Here is an 18313-nt window from a genome sequence, read left to right as displayed (position 1 = left end):
CCCCCTTTATCGTTCATGCAAATCCATGAATTATCATTGTTTATGTTAGTGCATCAGTCAGCATAGCGCTAAGAAAATGCGATTAAGACATTATCTGGTTAGCACTATCCGCGCCCGAGCAGGACAGAGCACAAATACGCCCGCATATAATTTGTACGGAAATAACTTTCCGTGTGAGAGAGACGGCGCGATTGAAATGTCAGGTTCGACGGGCGCATAATGAGAAAAGTGTTGTCTCTTTCTCTCTAGACGTTTTACAATCGTTTATTGTCATGTTACTGTCTCGTTTCGACGGGCAAGATTGAGATGAAATCGCCGTCGGCGCGTTTCGTCCGTGTCCACCCGCTATTTATATTCTATATCGGCGTGTACGGCGGCCGAGGCGGACGTTATCCGTGTTATTTTTTCTTTAACAAATTACTTTGATAATCGTTTTTATTTTTCTAAATTAAAAACATTGACTTTAGTGCGAGGATTCGTGTGCAAGTGTTTGTTTTACATTTTTCTATTGTGTCGTCAAAGTTTTATTTTAACATACGATTGAGCAGTGAACATGTGTTGTGTCCGTATTTATTATTATGCGAGTGGATTGCTTTTGCTACCGGCGATATAGTTTGACACATGATGACCTGAACAATTAAGATAACAACTGTAAGTAAATATGTCAAATTTATTAATTATAAAAAATGTTGATAAAAATTTGCAGACAAGTGGATGTTTGGTGTAATAACGTAATTAGGAATTGAGCGGTAACATTATATTGGTGTGTGTTTTAGAATTGCAAATCGTTTGTCGTTCAGTATTAGTTTCTGTCAAGTTAAGAACATGTGGGCAGTGTAGTATTTTGTACCTGACTCTTTGAGACTGAAGGGGCTGACTTTTTGTATGTTTAAAAACAAAGAAGTGGTTAGGCCGGCGGGGAGTCGCCCGGTGTTGCAGTGCAGTCACGTTTTTAGTCATTCCCGGGAACGGCCGGGATTTTGTATTTATCACCCGGTGTGAACGTCGCCAAGTGCCCTTTGCATTTTTTATTAATATGAGAAATTTTGTATTCCAAGTATACATGCGTTTTCTGAGAATTGCATCGGATGCACGTATTACCATATTCCTGACGAAGTTGGACTAAAAACTATACTAGGTATTAAGTGATGCATTAAAAACTTTGTATAGATAATATCTATGTTTAGTTTTATTAATACAAACAAAACATTAAAGGTTAAAAATACCCGTAGCATTCTTTTAACAACCGTTAACCCAAGTGAGGGTAGTTGAATGAAATAAAAGACATCACTGCAAAACTACCTCCATATTAAATTTTGTAATTTAAAAGCTATAAAATGTAGTGTTTTAGTAGTTTTGTTGCTATCGTTAATATGTAATAAAAACATGGTGAAGTACTTAGTTCAATTAATAAAATTTATAGTGTAATTGTTTAAAAATGTTCTTATGTATATAATGTATAATAAAACATGAAAATATACTTATATTATAAACTGAGTTCTTAGACCGTATCGTTATTTAAGTAATTAGATGTTAGATAGAAACTTTAATCATAATGTTTTTTAAAGAAATTAATGTACTTAATTGAGTGCAATGTTTCAGTTGCTTTACATATACATATTTGTTGTTGTTATGAAAATATTTGTGTTAGAAACATTTTAATTTTATTATAAATGACTTTGAAATCAGTGGTGGTTTTCGATTTATCAGATTTTTGTAACTTAGAGATATAATAACTAAACATTTAAAGGCACAGATAATACTAAAATATGTTAAATATGGTGGGCATTTTTATGCAATATGGTAGTTCTGAGTCGAGTTTTAGTTTTTTATAATAAAATGGAAGGCAAAATATTGGATAGAGAGATATAATAAACAAAATAGATAATTAGAAAACAAGACGAATCTGCAATAAAATGAAAGCTAAAGAAGTTCTAAATCTCAACAACAGTTACCGGCCGACAACGCACTTGTAACGCCTCTGGTGTTTAGGGTGTCCATGGGCGGCGGCTATTGATTACCATCAGGTGATACGTCTGCTCGTTTACTGGCTTAAACCATAATAATTAAGACGAATCAATTAAAACGAGTACCAAAAGGAACCAATAAAAGAGCTGTAAACGCATTAATTCAAATTTCTAACAAAGACGAATAAAAGCAGGCAAAAGCGAAACCAGCTATTTAACAAGAAATTAACCACGAAACTAATTATGAAAACTCATTAGCCAATAACTTTATTCATAGCCGTAACACTTCTATTATAACCAAAAGAGCAATTAACATGAACGAAGCAAAAGTACAGTCAACTGCATTAAAATGTAAAACAGTAAGATTTCACCATTAATAACTTCATAATGCTCACATTTCACGAACACTGACGGAGGTACACGAACGGCTCCGAACCGCCCCGAACTGCCCCGACGACCTGAGAGAGATCACGACTATGAGAGATAGAGTAATGATTTGTTTGCTCACTATCGATTCTATAGATGAGTTATCGATAGAAAATGTAAGATAGTAAATGATGTAATTGCTGTGGAATCGTAAGCCTATCGAATTCGCTATAGTAGATTTTAGACCAGTAAGCAATTAATTCAAATTCTTCGAGAATATCCCTAAAACGCATTTGCCCGTATTTAGAAACGATATGAAATTTCAAGTGGCCCTTGAGTTTTAAACTTACAAACAGAAATAATTTTAAAAACATCCCAAATTCAGAGCCACTTGAGGATATAAGCCCAAAGATTACGGAATAATTCAAGATATCACTGAAAATTCTGAGGATATTTACCATTTAAACGTAAACAATTACAAAATAAAATCTGACAGTGATGTCGATAAATATGTTCCTTCCGTGTAGAAATTTCGTCAATTTTCCATTACTAAAGAAGGAAATCAAGTCTTCGTGTATCGATATAACCATTATTATCTTAATTGGTTTTCAAATTCACGTATATACTGTAACTCGCAAAACTTATTGAAATTCTATTTCAAGTAAAACAAACCTCGCATCTCTATCAACTTCAATTAAGCACAGAAGTAAATTTACATTTATATCTGTTTAACTCGAAACAATTTTAACATCTTCAATTACATTACGGACGGGTTATATATTTCCATAATAGTTAACCAATAAGCTGAAACATTACAAGCCATTATGAATTCCTTCGTGCGCGTCTATAACAATTATTGGTCTATCCATCGACTCACGCGCATCGGTCGTCGACATGCCTTCATCTCTCTATCGATCTCGGGTCTTGTTGATTAAGCTATTACCAAAACTACACGTTTTCTCATCTACAAATGCCCTGCGGCGCCGCTCGCGGTTTTTTTAACTTATAAATCACATCCGTTATAGAATTCTTCTATCATTTTGTGTAGTTTATTTTTTGTTATCGATGGATTCTTTCTTTGTGATTGGTGTTTAAGTAAATTGGTATAGTCGTAATGCTGATTGATTTTTACATTATTCATTATGATCAGCACGATATCCGAGTTCGGGTCATGATTACTTGTTATATTGTGGATCTATTCTTGGTAATGATAGATTGAGCAATGAGAGACTTGAAAGGAGATTATTTTCGCTCTTAAATTTCTCGGAAGATGATTTGGTATGTTTTTTCTTGGGTACATTTACATGTATCATTTCCTGTGAGTAGATTGTGAAGTCGAGTTGAACCCGTTAAGTAAGCCTTTGGAAAGTATAATACAATAACAAGAGATGGTTCGATCAATAAAATTGTTTAAAGGTAATATTTTAACGGCGTTCTTTATTGTACCAGAATATTTGTCAGTTATGCGAATGGAGTCAATAAAGTAAATGAAAAATTAAATTCAAATACAGACAAAAGTTATAACAAAAGCAAGGAAAATAATAAAAACAAGGAAGAAGGAATAGAAAGCAGACAAATACTTAAGGACTTTAATAATGTAATAAAATTGTTTAGATAAAACTACTGAAGCTTTATAATATTATTTTAATTACATCATTAATTAATAAGATGTAATCAGATATGTTACGCACTTAGTTACTTCCGACGAAGTTCAAATTTTGGTTCAAAAGAAAATAAAACTATTATAGAGATAGATTTCTTAGATAAAGAACCAGATTCAAATGATGTATCAAATAATAATACGTAAGAAGAACTATTAAAAGGAATCAATGATAAAGAAATAAAAATCTTACTAATATTATAAATGCGAAAGTTTGTGTTTTTGTGTGTATATTTGTTACTCAATCATATCAAAACGGCTGAAGATATCAGGATGAAATTTGGATCAGGCGTAGATTATGGACTGCAATAACAGATAGAATAGTTTTTACCCCACAGGAACGTGGACGAAACCGCTGGTAGAAACTAGTACTCAATAATTATGAATGAATTTGAAATTAACATAACAGGAAAATTTCGTCTAGAAAATCCCAAATTAGGTATGTCAAGAGATATTTGAATTCAAAATTGTCTATATCACCTTTTAATTCTATATTAAGACTTAACCAGTCATTTGTAGACAATTTAAAGTCTAATTATATTATATTAAGACAGTTAAAAGATCTACAAAATCTAGACCACTTTTAAGTCTGTAGCTCAGACAATACTTTTTAATGCATTTTGTTCTGTTCTTTTATCTGCATCGTTATCGTATACAGATCATCTTAACCTGCCAGAGAACGAATTTATTTATTTTCAAAGATAATAAAGTTAAAATAATACTAGGACTCCCGGAGTTACCTCGCTTATGTTAAAGATTTTTGCTACCACTGAACTTTATCTTTTAACTTTATGTATTCTCATTTTCTTGTGATATATGTATATTTGTTTTTGTTTCAAAATGGCTTTTGTTGTTTGTATGAAATTGTTTTAAAGTAGTGTCTGTAGCATTTTTTGCGTTTGTTTTGTTGGTAGGTGTGATTTTATTTTTTTATGGGTTGGTGTAGATATTTGATTATATTAGTAGAAGATGTTAGGAAAACTTGCAGTTAAAACAAATACAATAGGTAAAAGTCTGATCAAATTAGATAAGTTTCGTATGAATAAAAAAGCAGAAGGGCTAAAAATTAACCAATGTGAAAAAATAACCAAAACCAAAATGATTCTTCCACATTTAATTTCAATATATCCTCAGATAAAACTATAGCAAAACAAATTTTTAATAGAGTTATTCCCACTTATCAAGCTTAAGCTTTTAAATCGAAGTGCAATAAACTTTTGCGCTGCACCAGAGGATGCAACAAAATAAAAAAAAAATGTACCTCTCGTGGTGTAATTTCGCTGATATCGTTAAGTCGTTTAGTTATTTGGCCGGGGCTATCTCGGGAACAGGTTGGGGACTTGGGTCAAGTGCGGTCATAAGTTAGATGAAGACATTCGGGTTTCCACACAGCAGTGGTGTGGAGAGGCCCATTTTGAATACCGATTTCTTTTTTTTAGTTAATGGCGGAGTCTTGTTAGAACAATGAGAGTAATGGAGCGTTGTGCTTGTAGTTATTTTGGTGTCGATGTGGTGATTTTGATTGGTGTTCTTTGTTTTTTTTTAATGGTTAATTGTTATGTGTTTTATGGTCATTTTGTGTTTCATTATGATCTGTTATTGCAAAGCTATAATTGTAACAATTATTCGCTCTAAACATTTCAACAAAATTGTATTAAATACAAGTTTTTCAGGTGCAAGTAATACAGACTTGTAAATAAAACTTATCTACACATAGAAATACATAAATCAACATGAATTTATAACTTCAAATAAACTAAATGACATGACAACAAACATAAAATGATATTGAATCAACAAACAAACAGTAAGTTCTAATTTTATTATTTAATTAACATGTTTGTGAGAAATATTTGTGTTCGGAAAACATGTCTACTGATTTTATTGATAGCAAATAAACACGGTATGGCTATTTTTATAGATAAAGAAAGATTTTTTTGAATGGATGTCAATATTGAACTGTGATTCATGTTATTAGGAAGTTGTTGTGTTTGTATTGTAATATATTGTCATAGTATTTGTTTTTTTATTTAATAGGATTTGTAGTTCTAATCTTTGATTTATGCGTAACATGTAGATGCTGTTTATATCAGAAGATATTGTTATTTTATTTCAGTCATTTTTCTAACTAGACTAACCATTCGAAGCTATACTTTGGAACGAGCACCTAGCTTTACTGATAGACAGACTGACGGACAATTCAATTTGACTTTTGAAAAGGGCCAAATGTAGGATAAATTGTAATAAATCCTTTTATAGCAGATTTTTAGGAAGCAAAATCACAAAACAAGGGCCAAAACAAAACATCAAAGAAACTCCACAGGTTCTACCGATACAAAGTCATCACAAAACCCATCATCAAATTGATGATACCACGAACCATTATTATCATTAAAAACCTTCGGAAGAGAATCAACCATAATGACAGATCACAAACATCCGTGCCACAAAAATATCTACATGATCACAAAAATGGCGAATAATCACTACATTTGGTACAAATACCTATTATTTACAATCAATCGACTGAACAAGACCGTGACACGAGCAGAAAATACGAACACAAAATATTTGTACAGTCAGCATCGTAATAAACACACAGGAGCGAAACAAATCGTCGCGTTCACTAAATAAAAATTTTTCAACCGGACCCACAAAAAATGTGAGTAAAATGAGCGACGAAGAAGCCATTTCTCCTGGGTAGAACTAATTGGCGTTCGTTGGTTTATACTTTAAAAAAGTTATTTGTTAAACTCGTAACACTATTTTGATGTCCGAAGCGGGAGCGTGAGGTTGTTTCGGACAAAAAATGACGGTACTGACCGCTTTAGACTCTCCGATATACGGAGCGAACAAATATTTCTGGTGTACCGTGATTGTTAGATTTTTTTCATAATAAATTCTAAGATAAATACAAAAAACTTTCTATGAAGTTGAGTTGATTCAAAGTTATAAGTCAGAAATATTTTTCCTCTATCGCTTCGCAACGGTATATTTAATAATACGCTAATTTCGATATCTATTGCAAAAACGGTGTTAATATTAAAAGGTAAATCTGACAAAAAGCTGACATCTTCCCGATGACTGATCCGTGGCGTGTGTCGATCAAGAAAATAAAGTTACAACTATTTCCATTTTAGATATGCTTGATACGGAGCGGCGCAGTTAGACAAAACACCTGTATTCCCCGCCTACCTACCCACTTATAAATATGTAACCCCATTGTCCTCACAAAAGAGATCTATCCGAGGACTTGCTAACAAGGGATTTTTGAGAAAAAAGTACAAAAAAAACTATACGTTGGAGAGATCCGAATGCGCACCAGATTTGTTGCCGAACAATGGACCAGGAGACGGCCAGGTAGAATAAATTCCCTTTGTTGACTACCATTAGGATTGTAATGTTTGAGGATTTTTAGGAGTAATAAAATTCGGTGAACGCAAAATTTTTTTACTCACTCCTTATAATGTCTGACTGTACCAATGTTTGTTTGATTTCCTCAACATTCCTCAATATCAAAAAATGTTAAGGTAAAAGACTTCGGAATTAGATATCGTTACTTAAATAAATAAACGATAAATAAAAAAGGTTTAAACAAGCAAACACATAACATTCACATCTTGATTAAATTCCGAATAATCAAGTATCGAAATGTAAAAAGGTATCCTCACTCGACGGACAGGGAACCGTTAAAATTAATGATATTTCTTTCACTCCGGACGAGAAAAGTGTCGGTTACCTTACTCCCACTACCTGTGATGTGATGTGTCTATTTAGACATCAAAATACACTTTTTTGTTCAACCATTATCTGTGAAACTGGTCCCAGAAACACAAAACATTCATTGTTAAGGTACTTTAATGATTTTCGGCACATTTTGGTGCGAGCAACTCGGAAATTCTGCGAACCAATATGGTCTATTGAAAAAAACTTCTCAAGGTGCATTTTGACCTGTCAAATGAGGTGTTATTTACGATTTTGACGCAAAACGTGATGGTGTCAATGAAATTGATACTTTATGGCGTTTGGTGGCTAGACTTCTGAATTATTTATTTCCATTTTATGCGGTTTTCGTGTCCATATAAGAGGGAGTTGTACTTAAGTTTTTCTGTTCTAGTGTACATTTTTAAGAACAGTATTCCTTGAAATAGCAGGACCATATCCACAGTGTTACGTTTTAATATTAATTATGTATTGATCTGTCGGTTTAAAGTGTTTATTGGATACTGCATTAATAATGTAATTATTAATTTGAATTGATGCAGCCACGTGTTCTTAAACACCCGTTTATGGTTCTTTATAATTTTCAAATAACTAATTTTTATTCTATTTGATTTCGATATTGCTAAGACTATATATAACGTTTTCTTTTTCTTCTCCTCTAATAATATCTTTTATATATGATCTAAGACAATCATTCATGTCTCAGGGACGCGCCGGACTTCAGTGTTCCGGTGTTTTCATGGTTGTATCTACTGTAGATCCTGGCTTACAGAAGTTGCAGCGGTTTGGAAGGTTGTGGCTGGCTTGTCCCATAAAAAAGACTACATTAAACTTATCATACTTTTTAAAATTCACAGATTACCCAACTTCTGGATAAGCATAACCTAAAAAGCAGCCAACATACTATAAGCTCACCTGTCTTTGCTTAGCAGCGAAGCTTCTTTATAATCTAAAATTTTCAAGCACAGGAAACCATATAACTCTTGTATTAAACAATCAAGCAATGTTGTGTATATAAGTATTATCTTATCTGGACGGACAGACAGACAGGATGTTCGTGTTAGCTCCTATATGACGGACAGACAAATCTGAGAGTAAACACTTGTTAAGAATTAACTTGATTGCTTAATGTTCTGAGGGAATTTGATATGGGTTGACAATCGTCTCTTAAAAGAGGGAGAAAAGAAAGAGAGAATAACAATGCTATCCTCTTCTTTGGATTTTGTTCTTCGTTTCTGATCACTGCAAGGGAGATAGTGGGGTACAAAGTTGTAGTTTCGATTCCTGGTAAGGTCAGGACTTTCAAATCACTATTGTAGAACTTAGATTAATACAGAAGTTCCAATAAAACACCTGTAATGTTATTGCAGCATAATATTAGTACAATTTGTTAAAAAATTATGCATTTTTTTCACATCAAAATTTCTTAATCCTTGCGTTGCGCTTGCGTTGTGTTTATTTGTGTGAGTGAGGTTAATTAAGCACGATACTTAACCATTTAATTGTCATAATAACATTATTGAAACTAAAATTCCCTAAAGTAAAATTTCCCTATGGTATTTTCTTAAACAATTTGTTACGACAAACCATTTACTACACAACAACATAAAACAAAGTGACCAGTCAACATAATCTAGACCAGAATAAATCTATATTATCTATACTAAGATCTGCTTATTAGTTGCAGTTTAATATAGTAATTGTGGCGAATGACTGTAATTATCTCACATTAATCTCCAATGGGAGATTGTACGTTGATTTGAGATAATATCTCTAACGGAGTGACCCAGAGGAAGTGCTCAAGCGCCTGTGTAATGATCAATTTGTATGTGTGTGATACACTAGAGTTAATTGTTTAAGAGTGGTATCGTTTGTCGAGTGGTTGTGAGTGTGACTTCCGAACAAGGGGGTCTGCGTTTGATTTACGGATTGTGCAATGTTATTCAAGAATATTTGGTGCTTTTATCTTTCTGTCTGGAATTGTTATGTGATCGCTTTTCACATCATGTTACGTTAAACTGGTGGTTTATTCACCAAACAAAATTTCAGACTTCGTTCCATTTCGAAAAACTGAAAGGACCTAATAATGCTCTGCCTAATATAGAAATCGAACCTCAAACCTCCTGCTTGACAGTCACATTTCGCGTGATCAGATCAACGAGCCACCAGAAAAAGTTTCTGAAAAAAAAAAACATCTATAATCTACCTGAAAATTATTTTGGTATCTTCACAAGATCTTCCTAACAATATTCTGAACAAATAAAAATTCAGTAGTAGGTACTAGTAGTCATAGTCAACGGCAAACGCATTACCGTCAACTCGTAGGTGATAATGACAGTTTGCGCCGCCATTTAACATGGCGGTGCGAGCTACTGCGCAAGCGCATCCCTCGCTCCAATATTGTTTCAATGTTATGTTTGGACATTATTATCTTCAGTTTGTATAGGCGCGTGAGTTTCGGATTACGTTCGTTCGCTAGTTTTCGAAAACAAGTTCCGTTTTTTTGAGTAATGTGATAAAAATTGTTTGTTGGTTTTGGTTGATGATGTATGTACCTTAGTTTCTTTGCTTTTATCTGGTTGTTTTGTAAATATGAAGAAAAGAAAATGGGAAATGACGATTCTTTGGAAATAATAAAAATATATTTTGTTAAAAAAAAATTAAAAATGGAGAATCAATCCCAAGACAAGTGTAGGAGAACCATGCTTCTCATCACTTCTGACCGGAACGATACCACGACCTTACAGAAATCAGACGTGAAACAACGCTTGCGTTGTGTTTTGTTTTGCGATTGAAAATACTGGAGGCCCGATTACTCCCCTTCCCAATCTTCCTAATCCCTGATCCTCCACTTGCTCAATAACTGTACAATAGGACAGCCAATAAACAAATAACAAGCAACCAATAATAAACCATAAAATAGATAGATAGATAGATAGATAGATAAAACATTTATTCAGTACAAACAATAACAGACACAAAGAATTTAATTTTAATTTAATTTTAATTTAATTTAATTTTTTTAATTTAAGAAAATAACCAATAAACCACCATAACACAACATCTAGGATCAAGTAAAACGCAAGGCGCTAATAATCAGTTAAAGCGACATAATGTTAATGGGACAACCAATAAACAAATAACAAGTAACCAATAATAAACCATAAAATAGATAGATAGATAGATAGATAGATAAAACATTTATTCAGTACAAACAATAACAGACACAAAGAATTTAATTTTAATTTAATTTTAATTTAATTTAATTTTTTTAATTTAAGAAAATAACCAATAAACCACCATAACACAACATCTAGGATCAAGTAAAACGCAAGGCGCTAATAATCAGTTAAAGCGACCGAACCAGTTTCGACCGGAATGTGAGTGGGCGTTCAGTTCGATTCCCTGGCCGGACACTATTGTGACGTAACACCATAGATTGGTTTGTTTACGGTAAAGTGGACCAGAGTTAGATTGTCGTTGTTTATTTGACATCAGAATTCGATGGGGTTAGCTTGTAATATTGTTGGGCTATTGTTTGTTATATAAGTATAAGTTAAGTTATGGCTTGGATATTGAAGTTTAAGTTTAAAGGAATTCTTACCAACGGGACTGCCTTATGGATATGAGTTTATTAATTCGATCTTTACTTTTCATAAGTGTCTACTGAGTATGTATGTATATCCGTTAACGCACCAATGACTCCTTTAGTATTGCGGGTGTCCTAAGGCGGCGCTGATCGCCTATCATTAGGTGATCCGTCTGCTTGTTTGTCTCAGTTGATAAAATGTGAATTTCTAACCTTTTCATGGGGTTATAAAAGTAATATTAATAAAAACTAAAGCAATACCTAAAGAAATGAGTTCAATATTAAATTATCTATCTTAATAAAAATGTTTCATTAATAAATCAAAAGACTTGCTAACCAAACATTTTACAATAACAAACCAACTTCCAGTCACAATGTCACCTAAATGAAACCACGAAAACAAATTCAAATTAACCCAAAACAAACTAGATAATAAACCAACGAAATTTATCTACAAAAGCCGAATCAAACACTCTAGAAACAAGAAATTAAATTCTATCGGCAATTAACCGCTCGCAATCAAAAACTAACATCAATATGGCGTTGGTCCGCCAGTAATTTACGATTAAATATATACCTAAGCCATAAACACAAAAGCCATAATTAATTCTCCAGCCCTCGGCTCTGTAGTAACGAGGAGAACTAAGGTTCTGGCATTGGACCATATAAAACTATCAGGGCCCAAGACCCTATTTTTATCTGCTCGTAATTTAGGATCGAAAGTAGACTTTAAATCTTAGTGTAAAATTGTCTAATCTTTGTGGTGGTTCTGGTTGGTTTAGATTTACTTCTGCATTTAGAATTTATTGGTTAAATGAAGATGACATACGGTGAAGGAAAAGATCGTGAGGAAATCTGGGCTTATGATTACTAATTTATAAGTTTGAAATCTCCAAATCGAATTGAGCAAGCGTGGTGATTATTGTCAAATCTCCTCTATGTGAGATGAGGCCTTTGGTCAGCAGTGGACACTTATAGGCTGTTGATGTGAGGAAAGATGCTAAGTTTCCGTCCATGGCTTTGTTTAAGTGCTACCGCATACGAAAAATCCCCTATTGTCAAAACTAAACGATGTTTTTTCACAAAACATAAATATTCTTTAATATTCTTTAATCTTATGTAGGTACTTCAAAACCTCAAATAAAAACTCTCTTGAACGGTCGTGCCAACTATTTGCAGTATTACAGAGTTATTCAACAATACAGATTAAACATATTTAATCCCAAATAGTTGTTTGAACAAGTGGTCGCTACTCATCACTTGTGTAAAATGAATATGGTCTATTGTCCCATAGAAACCCATGACAGGTTAAATATAGCGTGACAATGGGAAGCGAGGATTTGTGAAAATTATAAGTTTTAATATTTGAATAGAAAGGTACTTGGAAATTGACGAAGGATGCACCTTTTTTGGGACTAGTTAGGGAATCATTGTTCTTTGTTTGATGTCTCTGTCTCTATACATACTCTGTGAAGTTTCTTGTAGAGATTTGATTTGTTATTTCAAGACTTAATGTTTGTTTGTTTGTCACCTTGTCTTTTTTTTTGAGGAGGGAAAATCATTCAAATACTTCTCCTGCTAAGGTGAGGCAAGAGGGAGTGTCAGACTCTTACTGACAAAAAACCACCCAATTCTTATTCCTGCTTTAAGCCGGAGCCTCGGTAACACCTTAAGGCATCCGCAGCTAGGATCAGGCATCAGCCTGCTGAGCCCATCAACTTGTCTAGTATTACAATTTTGCTTGTGAATCCATAATGTTACAAAGCATATATAATTGTTAGTGTTACATTATAAATTCACTGTTTTATCCATAAATTAAGTCAGTTATATATAAATGAGATATCAAAATATTGTCTAGAAGTCTAGACTAATAAACATTTTGTTTGAGGCCTACATAATGGAATGTGATATAATTGATAAATTCAATACAACGATCAAAATTACTGTTTACTAGAACAAACTTATTCTGACAAATGAATTATAAGGATAACATAATATTTGATTCGATTTATAATCTGGTCTTTAGGACCATAGACTGTCTAACATTGAGTTTTGCAGAAAAAGAAACTAGATACGGATTTCTTATTTTCAAATCAAGAGACACCCCTTTAAAGTCAGAACAAGACATAACAAAACTACACCAGTCAAACAGACATCTTAGCCCCGCCAATTTTCCAAGATCACATAGATTACAGCGTAAACAACTTCTAATAAAACCTCCTATCCATAAAGGCGCGAACATTACTTCCCTTTGTACCACACAACCACAAAATCGATCCGTCACAAACCGATTTACAGTCCTTTCAACTTCCTGCACGTAAATAGTAACACTCAAATAGGCAAGTTTTCAACTATATTACACCTACATATCAATTAGTATGGGTAGCCTATTCTACCCAGACCAGTCTACCCAGACCGCTCTACCCAACTTACGGCACAAGCATAGAGTTCACTTTATATTAGCTTAGGATCAACTGAATCTAAATAAAGGAGTTTACTTACAATATCTCAGTGTAACACTAAAACAGATTCTTGGAAAATGTTTTAAGTATATTCAATATTGACCGAGCGAGGCCGGGGGGCGTACAGTAGCTTATTGGTATTTTGGATTCTCGTTCTGGTAAATATTGGTTTTAACCAGTTTCTGGATCGTAGGGTTGATCGGTTTTCTAAGATTTGGACGTTCTCACATATAATTATGATCAGAGATGCCTTGTTTGGTGGTTCTTTACGTAGGAATACGGTACTGTTGAGCATTTCATTTTCGAATTTAGTGGTGGGACAAGTAACGTTGGAATATGGATAGAATTTATCGATAATTGATTTTAAGACAGTAATTATATGATATTTTGCAACATAGTATGTTACTCTATCAGGTTTGTTCGGTAACGAGAACAAGAAATTCTTTATATTAATTGAAAAAAATACAAAGATAAGATAAAATATAAAAATTCCCAAAGAACTGTTCAAACATGTCTACATGTATCAAGAAAAAGATGATCAGCAGAGATGACAACGTAAAACAAATGTTGTTTCAAGTTAAACTCCTGCGCACCTATGCAAATAGGGCTTCCACAAAATTAATGTCAACATAAAAAGTACATTTTAGTTGGGTGTATCATATCGCTTTGTATTAATCCATTGGATGCTGTTCAAACAACGGAGGAAATAATTTGGATTCCAAGGTAGCAATGTAATGTGAATTTATGATATTCCCATCATCGTAAAGTTTGCTCTACAAAAGTCCCAGTCATACAACTTGACGTAGGGTTGTCGAGATTAAGTTTTTTCGTAAGAATATTTTTGTTAATATATTTTTTTGTTTTTGGTGGTGTTTGGAAAACTGAAGTAGTATTTAAATTAATTTAAAAAAAACATTTGGTACATGTAAAACATAATTGGATTTATTTATCTTTTTGCTATTTCATAATATCAAATATGGTCGCAATTAAACCCCTTAAAAATAAGAATAATAATTGAAAGGAGATTTTTCTTATTTTATCTAAATTAATATTGAAAAATCTCCAAAGACAGCATAAATAAAATAACAAATTTTCTTATATTCAACCCTGGATGCGCGCGCGCTTGCAGCAGAGTCAATATTGACGATAGCAGTAAGCCGCGACGACGCGTCACGCGCATGCGTGAGTCAACATTTGTGCCCCGTCCGCATCGCAATCATGCGCCTATGATACTTCTTTATGGGAATACTTTTCTATAACTTATACACTTTTGTGTGTAAAAAATCTTGATCATATTATTATTTTTTTCTTTAAAAGATTGTAACGTATTTTTCCCAGTTCTTTTTCAAATGGATTGGCTGTATTTAATATTCTCTCTAATGCACTTTTCACCAGACTTGTGTTTTAGAACCAAATGCTAGAGAGAGTGATGCAGTCTACTTTTTTATCTTTAATTATGTGGACAAAGCTGGGTTTAACAGCTAGTTTACTAGCTGTATTAAAACGTTAACAGCCACCTCGGTCACTGGTGACGCTTAGCGGAGGATTTGCCTTCAACAGTTTTCTTTCGGCAGTTAATGCTTTAACTGAAACATATACAACAGAGCAATAAAGAGTGGGCTTATAATCCAACAATATCTAATTCAAGACTTCCACCTATAGCTGCGGATTTGCAATATAATTTCGCAAAATATGTGTCATATTCAACCGGATAGTTGTATACAATTTAATCTTAGTGCTGTACAAGCTTATTAGGCTATCCCCAAAGTCGATAAAGTTACATCGATACTTTATGTCAGGTATTATGTGAATATTTCTTATACGAGCTTGAGTTATATGAGTACGTTTATTTGTGTGTATGTTTGTGTGTTGTGTACTTGTTATGTTGGTGGGGATGGTGATAAAGTCACCGCATGTGTCCGAGCGGTGCGGGCGAAGGCGATGCATCTTCTTATAGTGTTGTACTGTTAAGATATCGATAAAATATTTTTTGGTTGGTATCAGAAAATTGCTAATGAATAATTTATCACTTAAGTAATTGTCATTGGTAATTATATAATTAGGTCTTAAAATCTTAATAACACATTTTCTGTATTGCTCATTATAATTTTATTCAAGTTTTAGATTTCATTTTTTAAACACACTCAAACAGTACCGAGTTTATTATTTCAAAAAAATAAATAAACAAACTAGTGTTGTAACCGTTACTTATCGATAAACCAGAAAACCCAGTCGGTCTCACTGTAATGGCCGGGGCGTGGTACATTGGCCGCAACAAAACGAACAGACCAACGCGCATATATTGTTATTACTTACGTGATGAGTACGTGTATGGGACGTACGACTAACAATTGTGCATGCTGATGTCATTATCATATAACCTAAAATGTTATAAGTACCTTTATACTATAATTGGTGAAACATTTTAATATTTAGCTCATGCTTCTGTCTACCCCTTGGTGAGTTAGAAAGCGTCACGTTATGGCAAAGACACTACACTAATCCATTTAAAAAAAAAAAATTAAATAAATATTAATGAAATAATGCTTACCGCCATACTCAAAGAAATTTAATAATTATTTAACATTCATTAGCAATTGTTTTCGATACAAAATCGTTACTAAGGAATAGTTTAAGTAATCATTAAATGTATCTAAGTGCGGCAGTAAGTTCTACTTTTTATTAATTTTTCATGTTATTACTACACCTAAACCGATTTTGTAAAACCACGTCAAAAAACATTTTGTAAACCAATTACTTTAGACTTAAGATATACATAAATTCAAATTGCATTTTATGATTTATTACCAAAGTAACTAAGCTTGCAGTATTTAGCATAATATTAAGCAGAAATCTGGTATTTAGACTAGAATTTATGCATGAGATTAGAAATCTGCTGATATCATATTTTCATCACTTGATTGCAAGGCTTTAGATATTAGTTAAATACATTGTGGACTTCAAGATTGCTGACTGACGGGGTAGCCTTAGAATGAATTCCTTTGTATGGTTAGGTAGGTAAATTGTTTATTTCTAGTCATAATTATGTCTTTGTTTATACCTATCTAACTTAATTCTCAAAGACGTGTTATACATAGTATAAACGATGATATGCCTGCCTTCTGCTTTTTGATGCTTTGTAAATAGTAAATAATTTTTAGTTGTAATTTTATTCTGTTCATTTTATTTTTTATAGTTTAGTTGTAAATATTGTGTTATTAATAAACATTCTTTTATGAAACGTCAAAAAAAGCATTCTTAGTACGAAGTTACTTGTGACAAATAAAATACTGTTAAAAATTACTATAGAGAAAATCTTTTAAAGCCTTCTGCTATTTATTTGTCTACCAAATATGTTATAAAGAAAAATTATCAAACAAACACTATCAAAAATATATAAAGAAAACCAATAAACGTCACCAAAATACGTTCTTTCTCATTTGAAATTTAGTTTATTATAAAAAAGAAATGTCAGAAAACCATTTAAAAACGTATCGTGACTAAAACGACGCATCGTGTCGTAACGCGCGGCCTGTAATGATAGTGATGTGCCTTTCTCGGCCGTATATAATTTACTAAGGATTGAGTTATTAGTTGTCTTAAGATACAAGAGACCAGAAACCAGTGCCGGTTTAATGCAGTCGCTTTTTCGACGACTTAATGTGATTTTGATACGGTCCGCCGTAAATTCGAGTATCGTGTTAGATTTGAACTCAATTAAGATGTCTTTTTACGTTTTCTGTGACGAAATTAACGTTTTCGTGTGTGTTTATAATGAGTTTAAAGCGTAGGTTGTGGACATCGTTATGTTAAATATTCTTAATGAGGATTTTTCTCTTTCTATCTAAGAGTTGCGTAAGATATTCGATAAGTTTTGTTTGTTGGTATTTCTTAGCTCCGATATGTTTGAAGTGCCCTTTATTGGAAGTCGAGTTCAAGGACCTTGCAAGAGTGGCTTGCATTGGAGCAAGTAGAATGTATTGCTTATTATAAATTATGATCTTACACTCCTTAGGTAATATTGAGCTTTTCTAACGTGTGGTTAAAACAGTATCGAATAAAACAGACATTATTTTTTTGGCTGAAGGAAGCATAGGTATTATAACAGGCCTTTCAAGTCAGAATAGATTATACCTTCCTAAATCTTTTCCTTAAGCCCCTAACTCACAATACAAGACAGTTGAAAACCGGTACATCTTCACCGTCTTTTTATTCATGTCTCAGAAGACTTGAAAACAAAATGTTCGGTAACTCAATCGGCCCAATCGAAGGGTCAAAGTCACACTAAAACTTATCAAGAGATACGATCCAAAGAATCTACATAAGCATACTATGAGACAATCGTCTTTAATTAAGTGTCACACCTGGTTTTTTATATAAATCGCCTTATTATTCCCTTTTGGTCCTTTGGGTCCTGTCGTGGGCGTAAGTTTGTCGCTTTCTTATGGTCCCCATGAATTGATTAAGGTATTTTTTGTGGACCATTGTAGGGTAATCATTGCGTGTCTTTTATCATGGTTAATGATCACAGATTAACATGTTGCGG

The 18313-nt window shown here is 33.1% G+C and overlaps 1 protein-coding gene across 5 annotated transcripts in view; it reads left to right on the top strand.

Annotated features, from left to right (window-relative positions):
* The first annotated feature begins 346 nt into the window (after positions 1-346).
* Positions 347-18313, top strand: part of LOC118280610 (zinc finger protein GLI4) — a 104459-nt gene continuing 86492 nt past the window's right edge. For all 5 annotated transcript variants that reach the window (XM_035600805.2, XM_035600808.2, XM_035600807.2 and 2 more), the window contains exon 1: positions 347-651. The gene's annotated coding sequence lies outside the window, so the exon portion shown is untranslated. The remainder of the gene's footprint in view (positions 652-18313) is intronic.

Source organism: Spodoptera frugiperda, chromosome 16 (genome assembly GCF_023101765.2).
Source record: "Spodoptera frugiperda isolate SF20-4 chromosome 16, AGI-APGP_CSIRO_Sfru_2.0, whole genome shotgun sequence".
Taxonomy (NCBI): domain Eukaryota; kingdom Metazoa; phylum Arthropoda; class Insecta; order Lepidoptera; family Noctuidae; genus Spodoptera; species Spodoptera frugiperda.
Note: the sequence above shows the minus strand (reverse complement) of the source record. Positions and strands in the feature narration are given on the sequence as shown.